Source organism: Columba livia, chromosome 1 (assembly GCF_036013475.1).
Source record: "Columba livia isolate bColLiv1 breed racing homer chromosome 1, bColLiv1.pat.W.v2, whole genome shotgun sequence".
In the NCBI taxonomy this organism is placed as follows: Eukaryota; Metazoa; Chordata; class Aves; order Columbiformes; family Columbidae; genus Columba; species Columba livia.
Window position 1 is genome coordinate 151463734 of NC_088602.1, and position 13704 is coordinate 151477437.

At 41.6% G+C, this 13704-nt stretch overlaps 1 protein-coding gene across 1 annotated transcript in view; it reads left to right on the forward strand.

Annotated features, from left to right (window-relative positions):
* The first annotated feature begins 295 nt into the window (after nt 1–295).
* PTN (pleiotrophin) overlaps nt 296–13704 on the forward strand; it is a 76580-nt gene continuing 63171 nt past the window's right edge. The window contains exon 1 of the mRNA XM_065038817.1: nt 296–645. The gene's annotated coding sequence lies outside the window, so the exon portion shown is untranslated. The remainder of the gene's footprint in view (nt 646–13704) is intronic.

The window sequence follows — 13704 nt, forward strand, 5'->3', positions numbered from 1 at the left end:
CCTGGGCAAAAGCTATGCATGTTTGTGCCTTTGTGCGAGTCCCTGCATCGGCCGGGGGTACTGTAAGGTGCCTCCCCTGCCCTCGGCTCCCCCCCTCAGCATCCGTGGGTGTCGTTAAGAAGAGAAGGGGAACTCGCTTGGGCTTATCCCTACCGGGTTCTCCCGCTGCGGCGGGCGCTGGGCAGCTGCCGCCGAGCCCCGCTCGCCGCGGAGCGCACCCGTCCCGCCCCCTCCCCACCCTTCCACCGTCCCACCCCCCGCCCCCGGCGGCGGGGGCGCGGCTGCCCCGCGGGTGACCCGCCCGGCGGGCGCGGCCCCCACCGCATCACACGAGGGGGCAGCGCGACCGCTTGCTCTGCCCTGGCGCCCGCCTGCTTCCCTCCTCTCGCAGCCTCGCTGCAGCCCGGGCTCTGCTGAGTCAAAGCGCGGATCAGGTTCCCTGCCTCCACTATAAAAATCTCGGCGAGAAATCTCCGGCGGGAGAGTGAGACGGGGCGCGGGAGGAGCGGGGCGTGAGGTGGCAGGCGGCGAGCCCGTCCGTGGGGAAGCGAAGGGACCCGCTGCGGCAGCAGCAGCCGCTGCTCACCGGGGACGCCCGCGGCTCGCCCCTCTCAGCTGCGGGAGAAGAACCTTTCGCCTCCCGAAGTAAGTCCGAGGGGGCGGCGGGGGCTTCTAGGGGCCGGCTGAGGGTTGGTCCCCCCCGCACTTGCTCCCCCAGGGGGAAGTTCTTCCCCCCCTCTATCCCGGCTCCAGGGGACTTGTCCCGGTGGGGTTCCGTAGCCCCAGTGCCACCTCTCCTCCTCTCGTCACCCAGCGGGTGCCGGGGAGAGGGGCCATGCAGCTGGGTGGGAGCCCGGACCCAGCGGGGTGGTGGGGACCACCTGCGGCCCCAGAGACACCTGTCCGAGGGGCAGGCGGGGCCGAGCATCCGGGGTTGCCTGGGAGCAGGACGAGGGTGCCGGAGGGCGCCTCGGTCCCCGCTGGGCTTTGCCGTGATGGGAAACGCTGCGGCCGCTGTCCGCTTGACGGGCGCCGCGCTCGGGGTGGCGGCGGTGGGCCGGTATATGGGAGCGTTAAAAAGCCAAGGCAGGGTGAGAACGAGAGAGGTGGTGGTGGAGGACGTGACCCGGCGGGGAAGGGAGGCGGGAGTCCACGGGCTGGTAGGTTTCGAGAGGACAAAAGGGCAGCGGAGTGACCCCAGAGCAGCAAACCCCCTGCAGGTCTCAGTTGCCCTGTGCCAGGAATGTCCCGGCTGAGATTCGGGATAATGAGGTTAAATTGTACCCTCAGACTGAGGACTTTGATATTTTTCTTGGGACTTCGCCTTCTTATCCATAGTTTACTTCCACTAGAACAACTGAATCTAGCAAGTGCTGATAGATCTATTTAAAACTGCCATTGTGAGTTTACGCCTTCCATTTACTCAGGAGGGATGGGCTGGGAGAAAAGCCGAGTTAAGGGTGAAAGCACAGTTTCCCCCTTTTGAGCACACACATTATTCTGCAAATGTGTTATGGTCTCTGATACCTATGCTTCCAACTCCTTGCCCTCTTTCATCCTCTACTTTGTAAAGGTAGAGCTTCTAATACAGGAGAAGTAGTCTTCATTCTTCAGGAGCTCATCTTCAGGAGCTCCTTTTACATGTCCCAGTTGGCTGTCACACACCTCTCTTCCACACTGCAAGTGGTTGCCTTGGCAGTGAATGTCTACTGTGCATTATCTTAGTGGTACACTCTGAAGCTGGTAAACCCTAGAGACTAGTTAGTTCTTGGGACCATTGTGGAAATTTTTGCGACATGCATTAAATCTTTCTCTGCAAGATAAACCAGCAGCTATGGATAGTGGTAGGTGGTTTAACTAGATCCTGTTTGCTCTAAATGACTTGTATTACAGTGGAAGAGTGCTTTACCCGTGGCTCTTGAACTCTCTGCCCTTTCCTTGCTTTCCCTTTGTGCCTTGATTTTGTTGAGCTTTTAGCAAAGTTCAACTTTTTGCACAAGAAATAGCCTGAGTGTGTAACTTCTTGCATCAGAGAGAAGGAGGGAAGGGACAGAGAGAAAGAGAGACAAGGGAAAATTATGGGAAAAGTTGTTGTAAAGAAACAAATGCCTTTTACATTTTCTGGACAGTGTGCATGAGCTGATTGACAAAGCATTTTTTGTCCTGTTTCCTCCCTGAAAATAAGTAAGAATTAAAAAAAAAAAAAAGAAAAACAACAACAATAAAAAAGTCTGACCTTTCAATCAGAAGTGATCCAGAGGGAAAAAGGAACCTTCATATTTGTGATAAAATTTTTTAATTTGCTGTAGTAATGAAAATTTGGAAGTGAATGGAGAGGGTACTTCATTGGGGAGGTTAAACAAACAAACAAAGGCAGCAGCAAAAAAAAATCTGCTGAATAATTTAGTGACTCTTCCTAAAGAACAGGAAAGCTGGGGTTTGATATGCTACTGTCTCCAGAGTAAGCCAAACTATTTGGTGATTTGCTACTTACGAAGCTTTGGATGAAACTGAAGGAGAGAAACTTACTGACTTCAGTGTGCTCCCGAGCAAGCTCTTGGGTAGAAAAAAGAGAATCCAGCAACAAATATTTCTTTTACAAATACTAAATCTTTGTTTACAGCATAGAAGCTGTCTAGGAAAACCAGACTTTTTTTGCAATTATCCAGATGTGTATCACCAGTTACTTGATACGTGGCCTGTGGCTGATACATCCTTGGAGCAGAAGGCTGATCTTACTATAGTGTTACAAAACGTAGTGCTGCTATCCCAGTGCCACATGCCTGTATTCCTCTATGCCCATACTGATACTGAGGACACTTTGGAGGCTTATCTTATTCCTGTCACAGCTGTACTGATGGGTGTTTTCTGTAGATTCATCTTTTCAACGCTAATGTGAGTATTATTACTTAGCTGACTTCCAGCACTCATGACTCCAGCAAGATACTTCCCTGACACGTCCCTTGTTTTCTGGGATCATTCTGGGAATGGCTGTTCCTGAGTCCTCAGATAGTTAAAAATAATCCTTTACAGGAGCTCAGAAAATGCACTCCTTTAACTTGTACTCTATTTTGTTCTAGCGTGCTTTTGTGGCAGGGAAGGTATGATTTATCAAGTGTTACAGTGTAACAAATGTTTTTGTGTAACCCTAGGGCAATAGGGATGGAGCTGGCATTCCTCAGGGAACCTCCTGCTTGGTTCAGGCCCCCTCATTACCTACACTCCCAACTGTGGTGTTTTCTGTGGGAACTGGTCTTTAACAACGTACGCTTTGCTTTGGTGTTTACAGCCTCTTGCTGATCAGTGTATCAAAAGCATTTTCATTCTGAGGATTCATTTCAGGACTTTAATTGAGGAAATCTCTTTGTTTCAAGCCTCTATAATAAACCATTCAAAATGCTGTCTTTGAACGAACTAGGTCACTGTAACGCGCAGACACACAGAGTGATTCTCATCTGCTTAGGGTAGCCTGCATTTGGTCGACCCATGTCCCTGATTTATCCTTCTTGGACTAGCTTGTTCACAGGGAGCTTATGCTGAAAACTCACTGCTGGAGGTCATTCTCCATTCTTGGCATCTCTGGCAGCCTTAAACTTAAATTGCAGCCTCATTTTCTGCCCAATCAATACCACTCTTATGTCACTGAGTTTCCATGGTGCCCCAAATCTTCTGTCTACATATTGATGTCTGACAGCAAGAATAGCATTCTGTGTTGCTATATATACTTACTAAACCTGTCAAAACTATTTAGGGTCTGTCGCACTAATTTATATCCATATCCTGATATTATTTGTATCTGTCAAGCGTTGACTGATGGAACTTGCTACACTAACGAATCAGCCCCAACAATGCACTCCAGGGATGACTCGAGGGATGGATGTTTTTGAGAAAGGGAGAAAGACTCTCTTCTAGAGTAGCTGGGGTAGTCTAGAATCCTTTGAGCACAATAGAGTCATTTTGAAAACTTCCAAGTCTCAATGGCTCCAAGTTAATGCTTTGGAAATCATTCTCCATTGTGCTGTTCTGAATGCATAGAGGGTCCTCTCCAGTGGAGCGTGGAGAGGAAAGTAGAAAAGTGGCCATTGTCAAGTGTTCAATGTGCATTTGAGGAGAGTTGAGGGAAATTTGAATCAGTTGTCTCACAGCAATTTCTTCAGCAGAAGCACTGTGGAAAAATGAAATTAAAGGAGTGAGTAATGTCTTCTGTATGTGGATGCTTGTTTTTTACTATGATAACCCATGAAGCATTGTAGTTGTGTAAGAAGTGGTATGGCTGCATGTCTGTGGATCAGCACAGCAGCAACTATACAAGATAAGAAAAGGCACATCTTCTGTGTGTCATTGCTTTCCAAAGGACTGATACCTGTTATTTCTGTCAAGAGTAATAGACACTAAATAAAGACCAGTAGATTATTATTATTATTATTATTATTATTATTATTATTATTATTATTATTATTATTTAATGATTATTTAAATATGCTTCACAAACTGTTGATCTTGTGTCAAACAGAGGTGGTCATCAGCTGGAAAAACTCTTTAATCCCACTACATTAGCTTGATCCAGCCCATGGAAATAAGAGTTGGCACTCAGCACAGAATTTGCTGCTTAAAATTCCTACAGTCTTTTCACTAGTGAAGAGTAAGGACACTTAAGACTTAAAAGGCCCTGGTGCAGGTGGTGTTTGACTTAGTGATATTGAAGTCATTCAGTTCGTTACGTTTCCAGCAGTGTCTTACCTTATCACGGTAGAAAGGGTCAGTGGGATCTACCAAACTAGACTCTCTGTTGGCCAATATGCCTCACTTCATTTAATTCCAAGGAATAAAATCACTGAACCATTTAACATGTCTGACTCTACCTCCTGCAGTGGCATCATGATGATTTTTGATTTTTTTTTTTTTTTTTTGTTAACTTTTCTCATTTCCTTGCCTGCTTACATATGTGGGAGTGACTTTTTAGAAACTGTAATCATCTTGCAGACTACTTTTTAATGTCTTTCAGACCGAAGGCTGAGAGAACACAGCTGTAGGCAGTTTCATGGGAGATGAGAAGGGGGAATGTGAACGTAATAAAGAGCTAGACGTGTTACTGGTGCAACCAGGTGATTTCCACGCCCTCTGTCCCTCTGCTCCAAAAAGCCTCTGATCTTCCTTGCTGTATCAGAATAGCAGATTTTGGTTTCAATGTGGATAACCTCTGGAGGTGAGGAGTAGAGCTGACTGTGTCTGAGGCAAAATCCTGTTCCGTTACATTACAAAAAATGCATTAATATGTTAATTTGGACCCTAGGAGCACATTGCTTGGCAAATGCCATTGATTGCATGGCAGCTGCAACAGAGAGGTAAAGACTTCCAGAGTAGAAGTGCATTACAGGAGTTGGGTTTTTTTCTGATAAAAATAGTCTCTGAAAATAAATAGTGCTTTGAGGCTCCGGTCCACTGCCATTTAGTAAACTGCAAAGTTCAATTGTAAACTAGACCTTTCTCCTCTGAGGCCTGCCAGGACTATTTCAGAGCTCATTAAATGATTCATGAGAGCATTATAAAAATCTTCCTTCCTCATTATTTTCTGCAGAGTTCCAGTGTGGCTTGGACCTTGTAAACATCTCCTGTTTAGTTGTAGATGGTACCATCCTCAAGTGCCTGTGGGGAGAGAAGAGATAGAGGAGAAATAGTTCTCTAATACCTCGGTCCAAATGCTTGTTTTGGTACTAGTCCACAGACAGCTAACAGTGTAAATGAAATAGACTATTTGCCGTCTTCAAACAATATGTTTGGAGGAACTCGCTGTCTGTACAAGTTCTCCTCCCAGGAGTCAAACCAGATGGAGACTGGATGGGTTCTTCTTTCCTTCAGCAAACCTCTCTCTACACACCTGGGCTGATGCTCTGTCATCTTAGTGGGGCTGGTCCAGCTGGCAGTGGAGACAGGGACAGTGCTGGAGACAGGCACAGTGCTGGTGATGCTGGCAATGAGGTTGCAGTAGCCTATTTTTCAGGCTTGAGTGCAAAGCTGGTCTTGATCTTCTGAGCTCATTAAGGTAGGCCACTCTGGTGTTGTTTTCACCATCTGACTTTGCTACCTGCATCCACTTGCTGCTTTATACCATACCTAGGGATTAGAAAGGTAAAAAGCAGATAATCGTGCTCTATGGATATATAAGACAAGAGGACTTCCCTGTATGTCAACATAAGCAGTAAATATATAGCTATCTGTGGAAGTCAGAATATCCCTATCTGACTGCAAGCAATGAGAATGAGTGAACTGGCTTCTCAAATTCAGTCACTGAATATCAGGCACAAAACCAGTTTTGTTCTTGGCTTTTGCTTTTCAGAACCATACAAACAATGGCATTAGTTTCATAACCAACTAAAGATGCTCTGACTATTGCATTTAAAGCTTCCTTGTCTTGATGGATCACTAGTACAACAGATTTATTTATGCATTTATTTTTTTAGCTATGCTTCTCACACATGTATCTCAAAGTGCAAAAGAGCCTTAGTAGTGCAATGCAAATGCATGTGCCCATCTGTAGCCGGCAACAGAAGGCTCACAGTCTGGAACATCTTTGCCTACGTGACAGGAGCATCCAAAATTTGCTTAATACTTTGAGTAGGTAGTTCTTATATCAAAAAGTTTAGATTTAAAAATAAGTGTTATACAGGTGCTTTGGGTTTTGTGTGTGTGGGGTTTTTTTTTTGTTTATTTGTGGTTTGTTGTTTGTTTGTTTGTTTTTTACAGGTTTACAGCATGCAAGCAACAATGGGAAGAGTGACATTGGCTCAATATCCCTATTTTAACATTTCTGTTATTCTCTTCTAGGCACTTTTTTAGACAGTAATGAATGAATGTCCTAAGAAAGGTCTGCTGTCTCTGAAAGTGATATAGGAAGGAACTTAGAAATAACCTTGGTAGAAAGATGGCACTCCTAATACAGTGCTGTCTCTGTAGCATTATGGCACTGCAAGGTCACAGTTTGCTTTTGGACAACTGAACTTCTTCTATTTCCATACTGAGGTCTTTTTCAGTTCCTAAGAATCATATTCTTCCTGTCAAGCAGAGATTAATCCTAAACCAGGCACACCTCCTTCAACCATTATTCAGGCAAAGCTGATGCTTCAGCAAGAGCTTCATCAGAATAAGGACTGTAGAATTCAATCTAAGATTCATCCCTTTGCTTTGGTGACAAATTCTTCAAAATAAGACACAAACGAGTTACAATGTTAGTAAATGGTTATGACTCTTCCTACAGTTCTTGCAGCAGAATCTCATTACTTTCATCGGAAGTGCCTTTGGAATGAGGCACCTTTTAGTAAATTAAAGATAAATCAAGAGAATATTCTGATACTCTGCCTTAATTCTGATAGGAAAACACTTTGTTCCTCTAATTTGAACAACAAAAGTTATGTGTTCCAAAGTAGCCTCCACACCCTCACCATGTTAAACAAAAATAGTGTGAATTTCTTGTTCTACCTGCCTAGGGTTGTTTCTCCTGGAATGCAGTCTTCTATGGTTGTAGCTTAGCTTTCCTTCTGGTGCTGTGGAAAGGCCTCTGAGATGCCACAATTGCTTCCCAATAGCATGTGCCACCTGACTGCCTGGTTGTTTGTTTGGATTGCTGCCTTCCCAGAGGTCACTAAGATGATGTTTGCACAGGAGTCATTTGCTTTTATTAGAAGCCTGCCTTGGTGCAGCTGATATGCGGTAGGGACAGAGGGATGGAAAAAATTTACTAGCTTTCTCTCTAAGGCCAACAGATAGGATTTTCAGCAATCTTTCAGAAACACTGCAAGCTTTGATTCAGAAACTTCACGTCATTTCGCTTATTAAATCCTCACTTTCCTAAGCTGTCCCTTCAGCCCATGTTTCTTGTCTGATTTGCAAGTTGTCAGATGCTTTTGCTAATCTCTGTAGTTGATGTTTGCTTAAGTGATTATTTGGCAGAAGCACGTGAGCGGGTGCGTGTGTGATTGCCGTTGGCATGGCAGTCAGTATGATATGGCATTAGCATACTTGCTCTGTGATGCAGGCCTCCTCCTCTTTTCTAGGCTTACTTATGCAGCAGAGAAAAAAAAAACAACAGAAGACCATGAGGAAGCCAGTTAGGGTACAGTGATCCTCTGGCCAGTTTGACCAAAGATCTACAGAGTTCAGAAGAGCCTAAAGGCTGCTCTTTTTTTCCTTCTGTTAATAATTATAAACAGATAAGCCACCAACAGAGGATTTATAAAGAGTCGTAGGGATTGTGGTCTGCCTAAATAGGGCATCTAATTTTCAGGATTTCCTTGCACTTCGGCAGTACTATGAGAATCATGTATATGCAGTGACAAAGTGAAGGCAAGCTCTGTTCCCTTCATGTTTGTTATCTCCAGAACCTGTCTTCCAATGGGACATGGAGTTTAGTTTCTGTTTTGGACTCATTAATAGTGAGTGGACATTGGGATTTTAGGTGGATGCTTTAACAGGTGCTAGTCTCTTCTCTCCGTAGCCTGTAATTTGAGGTATAGTCTTTTCATGTCTGTTGCATTGGAACAGCTTTATGGGCTATGAGTTACCTCACTGACAACAATGGGATTTACTTAGACAATGTAAATGTGAAAGTGCAGGTGACACCTTTGCTTATCAGTGCCTTGATTTATAAGATCGACACAGTTAGCAGATGTAAAAATCTCTGGTAACACAGTATGTGTTCAGGTGCATGCCCTTAATAAGTGGGTGGGGATGAAATCTCTTGTGGTAAGTTTTATAGCAATACATTTACCATGAGGGTCTTTGACACCTTCATTTGGTATTTTTCTGGAGATCTGTTTAAGCATGAGCTGCTCCTGTATTTTTTGGTCAAATACAAACTATTGGTGAGCTGGTTTTCTCCTCCGCTTTCTGACATAAACATCTTCTGTTGGTCCATGTTAATAACCGCGCCTTTCCAAGGCACAGGGTGGGCTGGGCATAACCCCTTGCCAAAACCTGTCCCTGTACAACTATCTGGTGCTGTGAAGGTTCTAACTTCATCCTGATGAGAGGTGGAGGCTGCTATCTTCCCTCTGGGATCAGCTCTTGGTTTTACCTCTTAAGGGAGAAAACCTCTGGGCTTTGCATCTGAAATGGTTTTGTAAAGCTGTCTGGAATTGGTAATGTAGGAAAGTGGGCAACACTTTCTCTCACTGTCCCTAACTACCTGCAAAATTGTCAAGTTTTCATGATGAAAAAATCTGAAGTTCAGAAAGGCTTGGGAATGGGAGGAAAACTGGGTGAACTCCTTGCTCTTAAGCATAACTTTGATCTAGAAAAGTTGTTTTGAGACTGCTTTAAAAAAATATTTATAGAACTTTTCAGTATTTTGCAACTGAGATAAGTACTCACAAACACCTCTTCTTAGACAGTAGCACAATGTACTACATGATCCTGGCTGTCCTTTGGCTGATTCTCTGTGCGCAAATACAGCTTCTCTGTGCTAATTTTCACAAAGGGTGAGAGCTCTTGAGAATGGCTGGAGATTGAATGCTGCTGTACAAGGAAGGGACTGAAAAACAAAGGTAGAACATTACAGCACGTACTTTGTTCAGTTAATTGCTGTGTGCTATAGTTTAGTTTGAATTATTTATGACTATATCTACAAGGAAGTAGTCCTTTAAATAAGAACACCTCTTGTGCTAACCACAACTGTAGGTTGAGTGGATATGGAGACAGTGCATTTTTATGTAGAAAAAAAGAGATGTGTAGATACTTTGCCCTGACATTCTACTTTACACATGCACATCAAAAGTGAGTCTTCATTTGGAGAAACTTTCCAAACTGTAGGGACGTGTAGCAAAAATGTGTTATCTAACTTCAGAATTTCCAATTGCACAACACGTACTAGAACTGACAAGTTTGCATCTTTCTGTATTGACACTTTCAGTATGTGCAATACAGCTCTAATTCTACTTGGGATTTTACCAACTGGTGTTTCTCAAGTAATTGTAGGTGGGAATTTCTTGTCTTATTTCAATAGGAAATTCTGAAACTGACAAAAAACCCAAAGCAGAAGTCTGTGATGTGCAAATTACGAGTCTAAGCCAAGAAAGATTGAGGCTGAAATATTTCACATCAGGCTTATTGAGATGGAAATTCTTGAGTTACTGAATCCAAGTTTTCTATTCCAAGTCAATGAAACTCTAGTGTGCACCTGAACACTTGTAACACTTAATGAGAATTGAGGGAATGGAAACAAGAGCTTGAGCTTACATATGAGAGATACATTTGCTACAGTAAAATCTTCATGATGCCCTATGATGTACAGCTGATACTGTTTATTACGGCATTTTTATGATAACAATATCTCAGAAAAAGAGTAGTATAGTATAGAGCAATATGGAATGAGGAGCTTTTTCTCAAATTTATCCTTTCCTGACCAATTTTTTTTTCAAAGTATATATTTGAAAATCAAAATATAATTTATATGTATAATTTTAACTGTACATATAATTGTAATAATTGTAAACATTTGTAAACAATTATACATTATTACAAAATTGTTTTTTACAAAATATTTGTAAACAATTGTAATAATTTATAATTGTTATTTACAGTTATGACTACTATAATTATAAAATTGAATAAAAATGTAATTTCGATTCCATTTTTTCCAAAGGCTTGTGCATGTTCTTTTGAATTGTTCCACAGGACATGGTACTTGGGATTTTTTTCCCTATATAATCATAGCTTATGTTGCAAAAGACATTTTAGCCTTTGCTCAGTGTTAACTAGAGCCTTAGCCTAGAATACATATAGTTTTCACTGTGATTTTCGTGAAATGAAATGGATATATATTTTTTTAAATCTCTTTTATATGTCTTCTATTCTTGCAGGCTTAAAAAAGTATTACAGGCCTAAAAACTTTTTGGAGTAGCAGAACTTCCAAGCTGCAACAGCTGATCACAAGTGATCTGCCCACTTTGAGCAGCCTCACCTACTTCTCTAGTTTCCTTTCTCAGATTCCTCTCTGGTCCCAGTCTTACTGCCTTGCAAAGCTAAACCGTTGAAAGTTGCCACTGCTTCTATAGAAGAAGCTGTATGGGGCTGTGAAATAGCTCTGGATTTTTCTAAGACATAGATTATGCCCAATGAGTAGCAGTCCAATTGTACAAGATACAAAACTGGATGGAAGAGCACAGGTCAGGTTCTACAAAACCATGGTTTTGTGGGTGGCTTAAAACTTTTTGCAAGTAGCTTTAAATGTGTATGGATCTGAAATGGATTTTTCCCCAAAACAGATAAACGATACCCAAACTGTTTTGAAGGTATGTTTCCATTTAAATAGCTGATGTTTCCTTAATCTTAATTCTGAATTCCTGTCTCTAATGTCCTTATTTTCATAACACAAAGTTCTCTCTGTTTTAACATCTCTTCTATTTAAATAGTGTAGTAGGTCACCCTCTGTAAATATTACATATTCCCTCATGTTTCTCGTTTTCAGTGGCCTTTTACATCCCCACACCTGGTTCTAAATCAGCAAAATGTTTCAGTGTGTTTATTTCTAAGTATGCTCACAATTCATGCCCTTATTTTAGTGAGTACATTTGCTTAAAGTTTAACCTGGCATTCTATAATTGCATTCTAATTTCCATAGTCAAACATTTTTTCATACTACAGTTTAAAGTTTTAGAAGTGCTATTCTAAGGTTTTGTCTAGTCTGGAATGACTTTTCCACTAAGCAGAGGGATATGACATTCTTGTCTCCAGAACTTTTTTTGATGTCTAGAAGTTTATTCAGTATATTGGTATTTAGTGGTATGTAAGTATATATATATATATATATACTTGTTCCATTAGACTTCAGCGTGTCCGTGGTGAAATGTATCTGGTATTTGTGTTGTCCAGTTGCCTGGGTAGTTGTGAAGACAAGGACCTCCATACTGTTGACTAATACAATTTTATATGGGCAGTATATTTGGTTGCCTTGTATTTTATTCATTCTAATTATTCATGAATGCACTTAACAACACTAATGCTAGGCTGAACATTGGGTGCTACAACCCCACCTTCCATATGAAGAACTAATTTTTGTTCTTACCCTTGGTTTACCAGTTCCTTGAATAATAATTAAATGCTGACAGGACCTTACCTTTTATCCTAAGATTACCAAGCTCTCCTGATAGCTTTGTTGTTGTTGCTTTTCCCAAGTCTTTGAAAATCCAAACACTTTGCATCTAGTGAAAAATAGCCAAGATAAGTTCTTCAATTCTTCTTGTAGATTAGCAAGGCATGATTTACCATTGTGAAAAATATGCTTTTTTTAAGCTTTTCCAGTTTGTGGGGCTTCTATTTCAAGCTAGATGTATTACACTTGCCTTTAACTGATTTTTCTCAACTCTGGAAATGCAGTTTACTGCAACCAAAGCTCTCTAGTTGGTTGCATGTGGTAAGTGTGTGTGGTGTTGTTTTTGTGGTGTGTTGTTTGTTTTTTAGTTTTATTTTTATTTTCCCTAACTGTCTGGCAGGGCTGGTAACAACCTCCGAATCGTAGCATCCACCAAACAATAACCTTGGGGTGAAGTTTTCAAAGGATTGTGAGACATTTCCATAGGATGTAAACATAGAATTTTATCTGAACTGTGCAATTCTCCCTTTGAAAATTAGTCTGGAAACACACCCTTGTCTAATTCCTAAATCAATTATATTCCATTATTTGGGACTAATTATTTGTAATTTTTCCTTTTGCAAGCTTCAGATCAGCTGTCACTATATGAATTGTTTACACTGAAAATAATTTATAAAAATTATCACATTTCTAGAAAATGGTAATGTCATCATCATTTGATCATCAAGCATTTTGCATTGACCATCTCTGGTCTGAATTGAAGGGTTGTCTTCTATCATCCTCAGGACCATAGCTCAGAGTTCGTAGTTGGAAACACTACCCTAGTATACCTTCCTGCAAGCAAATGCTCATTGAAGGGAGCCTGAAAAGTCAAATTTGTACTTCTGACTTCTTACTCTTTCTTGCTTGCTATGTGTGAAAGTATAGCTCGACATTGTATGTTTTGTCCTTTTAGAAGAATCCCCTCAAGGCATGTTAGCTAAAGGCCTGGTCTAAAGTCCACCAATGTATATGTAAAAATAAATGTATATATGTACATAGGCTTGTGGTTTAGATTGGCTGTGTAATTTATCATTAACACTTTTTTTGTTACTGCCTTTTTTTTTTTTTCTGATTAACACTTGAGCAAACTGTGTTCCAGGAAGGTGTTTGTGATATCAGAAATGGAGGCTGATTGCACTCTTGTTCATCTAATCTGACACCCTGATGTTTTCCAGCTGTGGTAAATGGACAACTATTTGAAAACAAGTATGTTGTCAGAGTTGAAATATCCTTTGAAAACTACTCGTTTTTCCTTGAATCTGCCTATGTTCAATTAATCTGATGCTGATTTAGTCACCCTGGATGCCACAGAGAATGTTTTTAATATTAACTTTTCATAGTAACACTTACACTTCTAAAATGCCTTTCATTTAACTCCTAGAATTATTCATACTGTGGGCAAAACTGATGCTTCCCCACTTCCTCCCCAGTTTCTATTAAAGACAATCAAGACTTAGCAAATGAGGTTACAGGTACTTTCACGTTATTACCTTTTAAGTAATGAATCCCAACGCAGCCTTTTGTTGCATCCTTCATTTTGGAGCTATCCTGCATGCTTGGTGGTGGTGGGTAGGACA